The sequence below is a fragment of the Limulus polyphemus genome, unplaced genomic scaffold (assembly GCF_000517525.1).
Source record: "Limulus polyphemus unplaced genomic scaffold, Limulus_polyphemus-2.1.2 Scaffold1181, whole genome shotgun sequence".
Lineage (NCBI taxonomy): Eukaryota > Metazoa > Arthropoda > Merostomata > Xiphosura > Limulidae > Limulus > Limulus polyphemus.
This window is the reverse complement of record NW_013666791.1, coordinates 27,088-34,171: the sequence shown is the minus strand read 5'-3', so window position 1 is coordinate 34,171 and position 7,084 is coordinate 27,088. Positions and strand designations below refer to the sequence as shown.

At 36.7% G+C, this 7,084-nt stretch overlaps 1 long non-coding RNA gene across 1 annotated transcript in view; it reads right to left on the bottom strand.

The window, feature by feature from the left end:
• Positions 1–546, bottom strand: part of LOC111086550 — a 34,701-nt gene extending 34,155 nt beyond the window's left edge. The window contains exon 1 of the long non-coding RNA XR_002611287.1: positions 364–546. This is a non-coding gene — a long non-coding RNA (uncharacterized LOC111086550). The remainder of the gene's footprint in view (positions 1–363) is intronic.
• Positions 547–7,084: the final 6,538 nt, after the last annotated feature.

Genomic DNA, 7,084 nt, shown 5'->3' with positions numbered 1-7,084 from the left:
TCGTGGTGGGCAGAGCACAGATAGCCCATTGTGTAGCTTTGTGCTTAATTACAAACAAACAAACAATCTTTACATTAAAATATTTTTTGTTTATTTGCGAATTTTCGGCCTTCATCGGGCAACAATGTACTGAGCAATATAAATTCGTTAATCTGTGGAACACTGCTAATTAATTTGTATTGTTCAGTACATTGTTGCCCGATGAAGGCTCCGGTAAGAGGGCCGAAAGGTCGCAGATGAAAGTAAAGTATTTTAACAAAGAGTTAAACAGACATACCGCTGTGCCACTGGGGGGGGGGGGGCGCTAATAATTCTACATATTAGTTTACCTACATTAGGACTCCTAAAAAATAACTACATTACTTTTTTTTTCATGAATAAATTTTCGTCGATTTATCCGTGATTTATCGACAGTGATTCCTCGAAAAAGAATCCGTTTTTAGGCCTAGTGAAGCTACAATAATAGTTTGTGATTTAGAATTTAGCACCCTCGATTGACTGGTCTGTTTTCGCTTGCTTTAACATCTTGCGAAATAAATTCATATGCTTTTCTCGAGTATCTACGGCGGCTATTCTGAGAATCGATGTATCTTCGCGTGATTTTAGTGGTAGTATAAACTCACGTGATCGTTCTACAGAGTAGAAGCGGATTAACTATAAGTTGTTAGACGTGAGAGTAATAAACGTAATTTTCATGTTTTGTGCGAAATAATTATATATTTATTAATCTGCAATAGATACTGTTGTATAAACTAATTCTAATTTTGTTTATATATATATATATATTTTTTAGGTATGTATCGAAAAATAATACAATATTTCGAAGAAAAGTCTATCAGGAGGAAACAGTATTGTTTATTTGTAATTAAGCGCAAAGCTACACAATGGGCTATCTGTGCTCTGCCCACCACGGGGATCGAAACCCGGATTCTAGCGTTGTAAGTTGTACCGTTGTGCCATTGGGGAGGGGACAGGAAACACTATATTTCGCGCACTTGAAACATCATTACACAATATAAGCTACTGTTTTTAAGTTCCTAGCATACTCTAGGATTTTTAGGGTTAACAGCGAGGCTACCGAACTGATGAAACAATACATTCTAATCTTTGTATGTTTAAACACAAGAAAAACATATTTAATTAGCTATACTGATTGTCGGGTTCACTTTTTAGTTTTATTCTATTTGTTTGTTTGTAGTTAAACACAAAGCTACACAATGGGTTATATGTGCTCTGTCCAGCACGAGTTTCGAAACCCGGTTTCTAGCGTTGTAAGTCAGGAGACGTGCCGCTGTGCCAGTGGGAGGCATTTTTGTTCTAAGTATAAAGCTTGTGCTGATCGGAAGTTAATATTTATTTATATTCATAATTACCAGATGAATAAAAGTATAATAATAATCATTTCTTATCAGAGCAAACTATGTGCTCAGAGCAAAACCAAAAATCCACCTAGCAATCAGTATAGCTAATTAAATATGTATTTTTTCACGTTTCTACTCATGGAGATCAGAACGCATTATTACCCGGGCTGTTAACGACATTTGCGGCCGTAATCCCAACAATATCTCAGGTCAGTTCTAAATACATATTTTAACCTAATAAAGAACACAATAAAGAGTAAAGACATACGATGCTGGATTCATTCAAATGATGCAATAGTCCCCACAATGCCCCGATCTCAATCCAATTGAGCAGATCTTGGATTTCATAGATCAAAAACTTGACAAATCAAAAGTTACTTCCAAAAAATCTTTATGAGAGTGTATTAGAGACATTTGGAGTAAAATCACAAAGGACACTTTGATCAAATATGTTGCAACAGTGCCTGAAAGACTGTTTGCAGTTATTAACGCAAAAGGGGGACACAAAAAATAATAAGTGTGTGCTGAACTCAAGCACTTCTACGGAGTTTCTATTGTACTAAATATGAAGTTTCATAAAATTTTGATGTTTCACCTGTGATTTACCTTCCATTACTCTTTGAAAGTAGCCTGAAATCTAATTTTTGATTTTGTCCTAACACTTTTGCACAGTACTGTATGTCATGCTGTGTTGTAGTCTACAGAGTGCCCAATTCTTCCCGTGATTCATGGCATGCGCACATTTTACAGAAGTCACGACAGTACAAATTACAACGTTAAGCGTCCCTTATGTGACGTAATTTTAGTGTCTACTCACTGACTGACAGACAACACACTACTGTACAACAGTGCGAGTGGTTGAAACAGGTGACCCCTCCAGGCGGCCCTTTCGTTTTGGCTGTGGTGGTCAGGGAAGACCTGAGAAGGGCTGTGCTTACTGTGTAGATCAAGGTGGCCCTTAGCAATTGGAAGGCTTTCTTTAATGAGAAGTTCAAGGGCTGTAGAACAGTTGTAATGATGGTAAAGCTGTTTACAGATGTCTAATGATGTACATCTTTCCAATTCAGGCTATGTTTACACTTACGGAGGAAAGTGTGATAGTTTTATTTAAAATTAAGTCTTTCCAAATCTCTAAATTCCTTACAAATTCCGGTTAGTAGCATAAACGAACACTTAAGGATTTCCCTCACGACGGCATCAAATTAGCAGCCGAAATGTAGGGCTTAAGCTAGTTAGTAAATGGTATCTAGCAGAAGCAAAATAACAATAATTAATTATAAGACTTAGGTGGTCATACAGGCTACTTACAAACTATGGCGTAGTTCAAAGAAATGAAACTTACCAGTCCAGTGAAACAATGCATAAGGGTCAGTCCTAGGAAGCCATACATACAGGTTAATTTATTTGTTTGTTTGAAGTTAAGCACAAAGCTACACAATGGGCTATCTGTGCTCTGCCAACCATGGGTATCGAAACCTTGTTTCTAGCGTTGTAAATCCGCAGACATACCGCTGTACCATTGGGGGGGCATATACAGGTTAGAATACATCAGAATAAATCAGTTAGATTTTCAGCACATTCGTTTAATATATGGGATTTTTATAAGAATTAATTAAACCTAAATTGTTCTAAATGTAACAATGATACCCATAAGCTCTACTTGTAACGAATCTCATTTGATAATGCTGGTGACATCATTTAAGAAAAAAAAGGGCATTAACTTATGTATAAATGTATAGGACGTGCTGAGAATTTGTTTTAAAATCTTGTTGCCTTTCTTCAGAAGTTTTATGCAAAACTACACAGTCGACTATCTGCACATAGCCGTCATTAATTTTACAATATTAAACTAGTACTGTTTACACATAGCCATCCCTAATTTTACAATGATAAACTAGCAGGAATGCAGATAGCCAACAACACCCACTGCTAACTCTTGGGCTAATCTTGTCTGACCGAATGGTACGATTTGACCGTTACGCTTATAACTCACCAACAACCTCAGGGTGCGGGAAATTCATGTAATTCATATTAAGATTAAATTGTTAATGTGTTACGTAGTTAAAATAAGGACGTTAGGAAGCAGTGTTATCTGGACCAGCTAATGTAATAATTATCAAAATCAGAACAAAGGGCCCGGCATGGCCAGGTGGTTAGGGCGCTAGACTCGTAACCTGAGGGTCGCGTGTTCGAATCCCCGTCCCACCAAACATGCTCACCCTTTCAGCCGGCTCGGCATGACCAGGTGGTTTGGGCGCTAGACTCGTAACCTGAGGGTCGCGGGTTCGAATCCCCGCCCCACCAAACATGCTCACCCTTTCAGTCGTGGGGGCGTTATATTGTGGCGGTCAATCCCACTATTCGTTGGTAAAAGAGTAGCGCAAGAGATGGCGGTGGGTGGAGATGACTAGCTGTCTTCCCTCTAGTCTTACACTGCTAAATTAGGGACGGCTAGCGCAGATAGCCCTCGTGTAGCTTTGCGCGAAATTCAAAACAAAACAGAACAAAGAAAACAAAAACGAAGAAACATAATCAAGTAATCAAGAAGAATTTAACATCTGAATCAATTTTACGCTGTATTTTTTGAATCAAAATCACGATTGGGCTTTCAAGTATGTTATAATATATATATATATATATATATGCAATCTATATTTAAAAGTGGCTTGTCTGTATGTAACGAGGATTTTCACAACCTTTCATCACCACGAAATTTTCAGTGGTTCTTGTGTATAACCCGGGATTTTTCGATTTTAGGGCCATTTCAATTTTTCTCCTTGTTACTTCCTCAAATCCTATTTCCCGAACTCTGATCCCTATGAAATTTCCAGTTCTTTGGTATGTCCCAGAAGGATTTCAAAGCCCCGTACCTTATTCATTTTCTCATTTTTACGAGTTTGACGGCCATTCCAATTTTATCTCTGCTATTGCCTTACTGTATCGTTTCATGTCTCTCAATGGGTAAATTCACGGACTTACAACGTTAAAATGCGGGGCTCGATTCCCCGTGGGAGACAGAGCACAGATAGCCTATTGTGTAGCTTTGTATTAAAACAAAGAAATCCTGTTTTTATAAATAGTTAAGTACTTTTTTTTGCGGGAAATTAAAACAATTCATAAATACAAGAAATAGTTGACAATCCTGTAACATATTTCTTGAGAAGTTATATATTCGTACAATAGTGAAACTGTTTTCGTTCAAAGACAACGAAATAAATGCTAGTAAATGTAGCTTGATTTATTTACTTGAATACTTGTTTTAGCGCAAAACTATATACAACGGGTTATCTATACTCTATACATAGTGAGGAATCGAACCTCGGATTCTAGCCTTGTAACTCCGTAACTTTATCACTGACCCACCGATGGAAGTTTTCCTTGGAAAAAACCAAAAATTCATAATTTAAAATTCAGTGTAAATGAAGTTAGGAACTACTGTTGTAAAACTCACTTGATTTCAAGGGTTTAATTGTGTCCAAAATAATTATATTGAAAAGGTGTTAAGACAACACACTTTATTAATTCAATATTTTTTTATATCTAGAGACACAATACATAACACTTGATAAAACTTTAGGTTCAGCACACTCTTACGTGTACCATTTACTTGATAAAACTTTAGGTTCAGCACACTCTTACGTGTACCATTTACTTGATAAAACTTTGTAAATTGTACACGTAAGAGTGTGCTGAACGTAACAAATAAAAGGTTAAAGAAAGTCAACAAGGTTATATATATCCCCAGAAAACAAATGTATATATTAGAATGACGATCCGAGCAATCTTGTTTCATCCAACCTAAATACAGATCCCGAGGATTACTTGTTACAATTCTATTCATAGCTCACTAGCTGAGAGGTTGATATGAAGTTCAGGTTTCAATCGATGGATTAATTTTCGTTATGGACTGTGCTACTTAGTGTCAACACTGCTCTGGTAAACAACATCATAACAGCACGTGAGGAGAAAAATTGTCCTTTACTGACGTTGAATCGTTGCGTAGTCTTACTCCTCCTCCGACGAGCATTTAATACGTAGTGTGAAAACTTGCATGATACATGATCGCAGTCCGATTTTAATGGCCCGTTATTTTCTAGAATACCACTATGTTTCCTCTGTACAGGAAATTGTATAAAATAGTAAACCTCTCTATAACTTTATTTGGGAACACTAGAATTACTGAAGGAGGTTCATTATCGGCTTTTCAAACGCTTGTTTATAAAATATTTATCTGTCAAATAGTTTGTGGACATGGGCATCCGCAGAAATCTTTCCAGGGAGGGGCAGAGTTTTCTTGGGGGGGGGGGCAAAGTAGTGAGAAATTGTGAATTGAATAAAAAAATCATACAAATATGCTGAATGAATAAAGAAAGAATTATGTTCCTTATTTTTCCAGGGGGGCATGTGCCCCCTCTGGCTCCACCCCCCGCGGACGCCCTTGTTTGTGGATTTCATTGCTACATCGCTTACAGAATTCCTAAAAGCATAGAGTTAAAATATATAAACAAAAACAACACGAATATTGCATTTGATTTCACTGATTATTGCTAAGCCTAACTAAATATTTGCCCCCTAGTGGCACAGCGGTATGTCTTACAACTTGAGGCTAAACTCGTTTGATAGCATTTAAGAGATATTTTGATGCAATATTTGTAAAATCACTCCAGTGATACACCGTGATATGCGGGCATATCATATAGTTTCCACATTTTTTAATAACACAGGAAATTTTAAACTTTTGAGTTATTAAGTTTCCGTACTGTCATGGCGGCAACATGTGATTATGCTCTAGTATCTGAACTATCGTCTGCCCGCGGGATATTACTATAAGACAGGTAGGATACGGTTTTAAGGGTTAACATTGTGATATCTTATAATAGGTAGGTAAACAACGATTTATAAGCATAAGGAAGATTTTTATTGATGGTGGAACATACTGTATGTTTGGAAAGAACATTTGTCCGTCTTCTTCACAGATCATGTAATATGTAATATGTTCCACCATCAATAAAATTCTTCCTTATGCTTATAAATCGTTGTTTGATTACCTATTATTATATTATCTTAATATGCTTCTTTGCTCATATATTGTGATATTTATCCTCTGCCAGCTGTGAAGAGATAAAGACCACGAGGTGGCGTTGTAGACGGAACAAAGAAGATCTGTGTTACTGTGACTCTGGAACAGTTTTTAGTTTCTCTGATCTTTCAGAAGAAGAAGCTAAAGACCATCGCAGTAGACCAACTGTTATACTGTCTGTATGCTTGCTGTCAGTAATAAAGACGGTGTTTCATTTTCGTAAATTTGGTACGGTCTTTTTTTACTATTCGTGCGTAAAAGAACTCAGTTTAGGTTGCCAACTATAGAATACTACCCATATTTCTCGAACGAGCTTACTGTTCTAACGAAACCAGTACTTTTAGGGAAACCGATTTCGACGCAAAATACCACAGCGTTAGAACTTTCAAGAGTTTTTTGCCTACAACTTAAATTCATTTTCAGCACATAAAGGTAAGCGTGGTAAACATAGAAGATAAACCAGGGATAAGTGTGTACATAATATATCAGGTGTTACCTAATGTACAATGTACATGGTATACGATTTCATTCGAGCATTAGATCATAGATAGGCGTAAACTATCTAATAATGGTCACTATCTATATACTTGCACTGTCTGACGTACATATTTACATCATTACATGGTTGAAACGTTTTTTTACT